The 8,955-nt window shown below is 38.3% G+C and overlaps 1 long non-coding RNA gene across 1 annotated transcript; it reads right to left on the bottom strand.

The window, feature by feature from the left end:
- Positions 1-8,230: 8,230 nt before the first annotated feature.
- On the bottom strand, positions 8,231-8,494 carry LOC121030211 (uncharacterized). The gene is made up of 2 exons (XR_005790112.1): positions 8,460-8,494; positions 8,231-8,417 (listed from the first exon to the last, which is right to left on the bottom strand). It is a non-coding gene; the product is annotated as an uncharacterized LOC121030211 (long non-coding RNA).
- Positions 8,495-8,955: the final 461 nt, after the last annotated feature.

Below are 8,955 nucleotides of genomic sequence, written 5' to 3' on the forward strand. Positions count from 1 at the left end.
GTCAGCAGGAAAGTTGACACAGGAGAAATAGAGGAGGATATTTTGAACAGGGTTGGGAACAGGTAGGAAGAGGTAGGGCAGCAAAGGTCAGAGACAAAACAACTGAATGGATAGGGTCCAGTGCCTGGCCCCCCATGGCCTAAGTCCTGGGGTGTTGGGTAGGGGGAACTAAGAGGAAATACTCCTGGTAAAGTGAATAATGCAGGGAAAAAGGTGGCTCAGGATTCCTTCCGGTAAGGCTGGATGCCCCTGCACTGCACCAGAAGAGGGTGTGCACAGGGCCTGGACATGGCTGTAGGTAGTGTGGGATAATGCCATCTCTGGGAGTATTGTTTGGTCTCTCTGTGTTATGGGAGACATTTCAGAATCTCCTGTGCTTTCTAGATGTTCAGGAAAGGGAAAAGGAAATTGGGCCCCTGCAGTCATGGATGGAAGGATGCTGAGTGTGGGAGCAAGTCCCAAGACTGGGGTGGGACAACAGAGAAGCAACAGAAAGTGGGATAACTGAGGAAGTTAACAGGTGCCAGGGGAGGACTGTCCAGGGTAGAGAGCTGCTTAGACTCCCTGACAATGCTGAACACTGCCTAAGCTGCATGGCAATGGTGGTGGCTGGCAGGGGTCCAATAGCTGGGTAGGAAATGATGAATAAGCAAAAAACAAACAAACAAACAAAAAAAAACCACTTGGGAGTAACTTGGATTATGTGGAAAGGATGCAATCATTTTGTGCACAGACTTAGGGTTAAAGTTCAGTTACAAGAAAAGAGGCAGAGCTCTGCTACTGCACACATGAGTAGCCTGACATAAATGACCCTGTGACTGACAGAGAAGGAAGTCTAAACAGGGCAGGGCCATCCTTTCCTGCCTCATCCGTGGTGTGGGGAGGGTGGCCTGTTGGGAGAGCAGGGGCACATACTCTGTCTTTCTGTCAATTACCTAGCAAAGTTGCCAGTTTCTCTTTACTCTGTCACTCCTCAAACCTCTGTGATGGGAATTTGTCTCCCACTATTTCACTGAGGTGACTTTCAAGAAGTCATCAAACACCACTCTTCACAATGGACAACATCCAGGCCTCTTCCATTCCACCTCTGGCAGCTGTTCAGTTGTTCAGTGAATGAATGGACAAATAGCCTTCCAGGTTTGTGGTCCAGCACACAAACCTGTGGACCGCAGACTCTAAACTTTAGGAAAAGAGAAGAGAAGAGGTTTTCCCTGTCCTGCTCTAGTGGACAGTGTCAGCACTGCTACTTTTGGACTGGGATAGACCAGAGCTAGCAGACTTACCTGGTGCTGGACCATGGATGATGCTATATAGCATCATCCATGATCCCTGAACACCAGTCAGTGCCCACCCATTTCTTAGCCATAGGATATGCAGATTGTACATAGGTCTTTTTTTTTCCCCATTGTTCTATACCTGTCCTGTAAGAAGGTTCTATATCCTCATTGGTTACAGGTAAATTGGAATGCCATTCTATGAGAGGAGGAAATTTTCTCTCCTTACTGATGTTAGGCTTAGTCATGTATGTATGCCATGTCTGAGCAGAAACTCTAAGAGCTAACATGTGGCTTATCTCACTTTCTTCCTAGCTTACTTCTGTTTTGAGACAGCGTGTACTACATAGGGATTACTCGTTCAGCCTTAATCCCAGAATAAAATAAGTGGGTAATAGAGCTGCAGAACCTGTGGTTCCCAAAACTTACCTGACTGACATATCATATAAGAAAGAAATGAGGTTTTTTGTATAGTGTAAAATCTAGGCTAACTGCTAAATTAAAAAATAATAATTTTAAATAATATACTAAGAGAGAAGACAAATTGAATTCATGTATAATGCTCAGTCAAAACCAAAGGGGGCATAAAAAGGAGTTAAAAAAGAAAGAACTGAAGACAAGAAAAGGAAAAAAAGATAGTAGATGTTAATACAACTATATCAATGGTTACTTTATTTTTTAATGTTTACTTATTTTTGAGATAGACAGAGCTTGAGTGGGGGAGGGGCAGAGAGAGAGGGAGACACAGAATCCAAAGCAGGCTCCAGGCTCTGAGCTGTCAGCACAGACCTGATGCGGGGCTCGAACCCACGAACTGTGAGATCATGACCTGGGCCAAAGTCGGACGCTTAACCGACTGAGCCATCCAGGTGCCCCAATCAATGGTTACTTTAGATGTGCAGGGTCTAAACACAGCAATTAAAAGATAGAGATTGTCAGATTAGATAAAAACAAGGCCCAATTACATACTGTTTAAAAGAGAGCCACTTTAAATTTTTTTTTTTAACGTTTATTTATTTTTTTGGGACAGAGAGAGACAGAGCATGAACGGGGGAGGGGCAGAGAGAGAGGGAGACACAGAATCAGAAACAGGCTCCAGGCTCCGAGCCATCAGCCCAGAGCCCGACGCGGGGCTCGATCTCACGGACCGCGAGATCGTGACCTGGCTGAAGTCGGACGCTTAACCGACTGCGCCACCCAGGCGCCCCAAAGAGAGCCACTTTAAATACAAAGACTTAGAGGGGTTAAAAGTAAAATGATGGCAAAAGATAGGCCGTATTAACACTAATCAAAAGAAAGCTGGAGTAGCTACATTAACCTCACACAAAGCAAAATGCAGATCAAGGACAATTATCAGGGGTAAAGAAGGGCATTGTATAAATTATAAAGTAGTTTTCCCAGAAGACAATTCTTACTGTGTATGGGCCTAAAAACAGCATCAAAATACAAGAGATAAAAACTGATACAGCTGCAAGAAGAAATAGATGACTCCACTATTGTTGGAGAATTCAACGTCTGTATCAGTAATTGATAGATAAAACAGGCAGGAAATCAGTAAGGATAGAGATGATCTGCAAAGCACTATCAGTCAACATGATCTAATTGACATTTATGGAATACTTCATCCACCAGCAGCAGAACGCACATTCTTCTCAAGCTCACATTGAACATCCATCAATATAGACCACAGTCTGAGCCATAAACACACCTAAACAGATTTAAAAATAATAGAAATCATACAAAATGTGTTCCCTGATCACAATGGAATTAAAGTAGAAATAAACAACAGAAAGATAATTGGGAAGTCCCTGAGTATTTGAAAATTAAACAAGACAGTCTATACTTTTCTCAATTTAAAACAAAACAAAATTCATACTTTTGTTTTCCCTCTGTGACAGATGGTTTTATTGTGGCATTAATAGTGTTTGAAACATTCTTTCCTGCTTTGTTGAAGACAATTGAACATACAATTGTTGTTTTGTTTATGGGTTTTCTTTTTTTTCTATCTATCTATCTATCTATCTTTTATCTATCTATCTATATCTATTATCTATCTATCTATCTATCTATCTATCTATCATCTATCATCATCACCTATCTATCCATCCATCTACCTATTTATTATCTATCTATCATCCATCTATACATCTATCTATCTATCTATCTATCTATCTATTATTATTATTCAATTTAAATCCAAGTGAGTTAACAGATAGTATAATAATGGTTTCAGGAATAGAATTTAGTGCTTCATCACTTACATAACACCCAGTGCTCACCCCAACAAGTGTCCTCCTTAATGTCCATCTCCCATTTAGCCATCCCCCCACCCAACACCTCACCAGCAACACTCAGTTTGTCCTCTGCATTTAAGAGTCTCTTATGGTTTGTCTTCCTCTCTGCTTTTATCTTCTTTTTGCTTCCCTTCCCCTATGTTTATCTGTTTTCTTCTTAAATTTCACATGAGTGAAATCATATGATATTTATCTTTCTCTGACTTATTTCACTTAGCATAATATAATCTAGTTCCATCCACATTGTTGCAAATGACAAGATACCATTCTTTTTGATCACTGATTAATATTCCATTATATATACATATACATATATATAATATATATGTATATGTATATATGTATACATAGAGACATACACATATATATATATATATATATATATATATATATATATATATATATATCCTTCTTTACCATTCATCAGTCGATGGACATTTGGGCTCTTTCCATATTTTGGCTATTGTTGACGGTGCTGCTATAAACATTGGAGTGCATGTATCCCTTCGAATCAGCATTTCTGTATCTTTTGGATAAATACCTAGTGCTCCAATTACTGGAATAGTAGGGTAGTTGTATTTTTTATTATTTGAGGAACCTCCATACTGTTTTCCAGAGTGGCTTCACCAGTTTGCATTCCCACCAGCAGTGCAAAGGGTTCCTCAATCTCCGCATCCTTGCCAACATCTGTCGTTGTCTGAGTTGCTAATGTTAGCCATTTTGACAGGTGTGAAGTGGTATCTTATTGTGGTTTTCATTTGTATTTCCCTGATGATGAGTGATGTTGAGCATCTTTTCATGTGTTGGTTTGTCATCTGGATGTCTTCTTTGGAGAAGTGTCTAATCACGTCTTTTGCCCATTTCTTCACTGGATTATTTGTTTTTCGGGTGTGGAGTTTGGTGAGCTCTTTATGGATTGTGGATACTAGCCCTTTTTCCAATATGCCATTTGCAAATATCTTCTCCCATTCTGTTGGTTGCCTTTCGTTTTGCCGATTGTTTCCCTTGCCTCTGGAAACATGGTGAGTAAGAAGTTGCTGTGGCCGAGGTCAAAGAGGTTTTTGCCTGCTTCTTCCTCAAGGATTTTGATGGCTTCCTGTCTTATATTTAGGTCTTTCATCCATTTTGAGTTTATTTTTGTGTACGGTGTAAGAAAGTGGTCCAGGTTCATTTTTCTTCATGTCGCTGTCCAGTTTTCCTAGCACCATTTGCTGAAGAGACTGTCTTTATTCCATTGGATATTCTTTCCTGCTTTGTCAAAGGTTAGTTGGCCATATGTTTGTGGGTCCATTTCTGGGTTCTCTATTCTGTTCCATTGATCTGAGTGTCTGTTCTTGTGCCAGTACCATACTTTCTTGATGATTACAGCTTTGTAATAGATCTTGAAGTCCAGGATTGTGATGCCTCCTGCTTTGGTTTTCTTTTTTGGGATTGCTTTGGCTATTCAGGGTCTTTTCTGTTTCCATACAAACTTTAAGGTTGTTTGTTCTAGCTCTGTGAAGAATGCTGGTGTTACTTGCATAGGGATTGCATTGAATATGTAGATTGCTTTGGATAGTATCAACATTTTAACAATACTTGTTCTTCCTATCCAGGAGCATGCAATCTTTTTCCATTTTTTGTGTGTGTCTTCTTCCATTTCTTTCATAAGCTTTCTATACTTTCCAGTGTATAGATTTTTCACCTCTTTGGTTAGATTTATTCCTAAGTATTTTATGGTTTTTGGTTGAATTGTAAATGGCATCGATCCCTTGATTTCCCTTTCTGTTGCTTCATTGTTGATAAATAAGAATGCAAATGATTTCTTTGCACTGATTTTATATCTTGCATTTTTGATGAATTCATGAATCAATGCTAGCAGTTTTTTGGTGGAATCTTTTGGGTTTTCCATATAGAGTATCATGTCATCTGTGAAGAGTGAAAGTTTGACCTCCTCCTGGCTGATTTGGATGCCTTTTATATCTTTGTGTTGTCTGATTGCAGAGGCTAAGACTTCCAATACTATGTTGAATAACAGTGGCGAGAATGGACATCCCTGTCTTGTTCCTGACCTTAGGGGGAAAGCTCTCAGTTTTTCCCCATTGAGGATGATAGTAGTATTGGGTCATTCATATAACGGCTTTTGTGATCTCTAGGTATGGCCCTTCTATCCCTACTTTCTTGAGGGTTTTTATCAAGAAAGGATGCTGTATTTCATCAAATGCTTTCTCTGCATCTACTGAGAGGATCATATGGTTCTTGTCCTTTCTTTTATTGATGTGATGAATCACGTTAATTGTTTTGCAGGTATTGAACCAGCCCTGCATCCCAGGTATAAATCCCACTTGGTCATGGTGAACAATTTTTTTAATGTATTGTTGGATCCGGTTGGCTAATATCTTGTTGAGGATTTTTGCATCCATGTTCATCAAGGAAATTGGTTTATAGTTCTCCTTCTTAGTGGGGTCTCTGTCCGGTTTTGGAATCAATGTAATGTTGGCCTCATAGAAAGAGTTTAAGTTTTCCTTCCATTTCTATTGTTTGGAACAGCTTCAAGAGAATAGGTGTTAACCCTTCCTTAAATGTTTGCTAGAATTCCCCTGGAAAGCCATCTGGCCCTGGACTCTTGTTTTTTTGGCAGATTTTTTATTACTAATTCGATTTCCTTACTGGTTATGGGTCTGTTCAAATGTTCTGTTTCTTCCTGTTTCAGTTTTGGTAGTGTATATGTTTCTAGGAATTTATCCATTTCTTCCGGATTGCCCATTTTATTGGAGTATAATTGCTCATAATATTCTCTTATTTCTGCTGTGTTGGTTGTGATATCTCCTCTTTCATTCTTGATTTTATTTGTTTGGTACCTTTCCTGTTTCTTTTTGATCAAACTGGCTAGTGGTTTATCCATTTGTTAATTCTTTCAAGGAACCAGCTTCTGGTTTCATTGATCTGTTCTACTGTTTTCTTTTTCTTTTGGTTTCGATAGCATTAATTTCTGATCCAATATTTATTATTTCCTGTCTTCTGCTGGTTTTGGCTTTCATTTGCTATTCTTTTTCCAGCTCTTTGAGGCGTAAGAATAAGTTGCGTATCTGAGATCTTTCTTCCTTCTTTAGGAAGGCCTGGGTTGCTATAAACTTTCCTCTTATGACCGCCTTTGCTGCATCCCAGAGGTTTTGGGTTGTGGTGCTATCATTTTCATTGACTTCCATATACTTTTTAATTTCTTCTTTAACTGCTTGGTTAGCCCATTCATTCTTTAGTAGGATGTTCTTCAGTCTCCAAGTATTTCTTACCTTTCCAAATTTTTTTCTTGTGGTTGATTTCGAGTTTCATAGCATTGTGGTCTGAAAATATGCGCAGTATGATCTCAAGCTTTTTGTACTTGCTGTGCACGGTTTTGTGTCCCAGTATATGGTGTATTCTGGAGAACATTCCATGTGCACTGGAGAAGAGTGTATATTCTGCTGCTTTAGGATGAAATGTTCTGAGTATATCTGTTAAGTCCATCTGGTCCAGTGTGTCACTCAAAGCCATTGTTTCTTTGTTGATTTTTTGATTAGATGATCTGTCCATTGCTGTGAGTGGGGTGTTGAAGTCCCCTACTATTATGGTATTACTATCAATGAGTTTCTTTATGTTTATGATTAATTGATTTATATATTTAGTGCTCCACATTTGGCGCATAAATGTTTACAATTGTTAGGTCGTCTTGATGGATAGACCCCTTAATTATGATATAATCCCGTTCTGCATCTCTTGATACAGTCTTTATTTTAAAGTCTAGATTGTCTGATATAAGTATGGCTACTCTGGCTTTCTTTTGTTGACCATTAGTGTGATAGATGGTTCTCCATCCTCTTATTTTCAATCTGAACCTTCAGGTCTAAAGCCTTTAAGGTGGGTCTCTTGTAAACAGCATATAGATGGATCTTGTTTTCTTATCCATTCTGTTACCCTATTTCTTTTGATTGGAGCATTGAGTCCATTGACGTTTAGTGTGAGTGCTGAAAGATATGAATTTATTGCCATTATGATGCTCGTAGAGTTGGAGTTTCTGGTGGTGTGCTCTAGTCCTTTCTAATCTTTTGTTGCTTTTTTTCCCCATCTTTTCTTCCTTCAAAGAGTCCCCCTTAAAATTTCTTGAAGGGCTGGTTTAGTGGTCACAAACTCCTTTAATTTGTGTTTGTCTGGAAAACTTTTTATCTCTCCTTCTATTTTGAATGACAGCCTTGCTGGATAAAGAATTCTTGGCTGCATATTTTTCTGATTCCGCACACTGAATATATCCCACCACTCCTCTCTGGCCTGCCAGGTTTCTGTGGATAGGTCTGCTGCATACCTGATCTGTCTTCCCTTATAGGTTAAGGACTTTTTTTTTAACTTGCTGCTTTCATGATTCTCTCCTTGCCTGAGTATTTTGTGAATTTAACTATGTTATGTCTTGTTGATGGGTTGTTTTTTGTTGAACCTAATGGGAGTCCTCTGTGCTTCCTGGATTTTGATGTCTGTGTCTTTCCCCAGGTTAGGAAAGTTTTCTGCTATGATTTGCTCACATAAACCCTTCTACCCCTATTTCCCTCTCTTCCTCTTCTGGGACACCTATCATTCTGATGTTGTTCCTTTTTAATGAGTCATTTGATTTCTCTAATTCTTAAATCGTGCTCTTTTGCCTTAATCTCCCTCTTTTTTTCTGCTTCATTATTCTCTACAAGTTTGTCCTCTAGATTGCTGATTCTCTGTTCTGTCTTATCCATCCTTGCCATCACAGCATCCATTCGTTATTGCAGCTCAGTTATTGCGTTTTTTATTTCATCCTGAGTAGTTTTTACTTCTTTTATCTCCGCAGAAAGGGATTCTAATCTATTTTCAACTCCAGCTATGCTCTGGTTTCTCTTCAGATCGTATTTTCAACTCCAGCTAGTATTCTTATTATCATGATTCTAAATTCTGGTTCAGACATCTTGCTTGTATCTGTGTTGGTTAAATCCCTGGCTGTCGTTTCTTCCTGCTCTTTCTTTTGGGCTGAATTTCTTCATTTCGTCATTTTGAGGAGAAAAAAGAATTAATGAAGTGGAAAAAAATTAAAATTAGAAAAAATTTAAATTAAAAAAATAAAATTAAAAAATTAAACACACACACTAATAAATGATGCTAGTTCGTAGCTGTGTTTTGGTCTGGGTGTTGAAAATGGCTTTATGGATTAGTGAAAAAAGGGGAAAGAAGAAAAAAAAGGAAATCATTTGAAAATTTGAAAAAATGAATACACTGAAGTAGACTAAGATGAAATGATAGAAATAAAATAGAATTTGAAAAAATTACACAAAAGTAAAAAATATAGTAGAAAAAATTAAAGAAAAATATTTTTATTAAAAATTAGAAATAAACATGAGCTTTTTCTCTTTATGTAT

The sequence above is a fragment of the Herpailurus yagouaroundi genome, unplaced genomic scaffold (assembly GCF_014898765.1).
Source record: "Herpailurus yagouaroundi ecotype Mexico unplaced genomic scaffold, PumYag 140, whole genome shotgun sequence".
NCBI classification, from domain to species: Eukaryota; Metazoa; Chordata; class Mammalia; order Carnivora; family Felidae; genus Herpailurus; species Herpailurus yagouaroundi.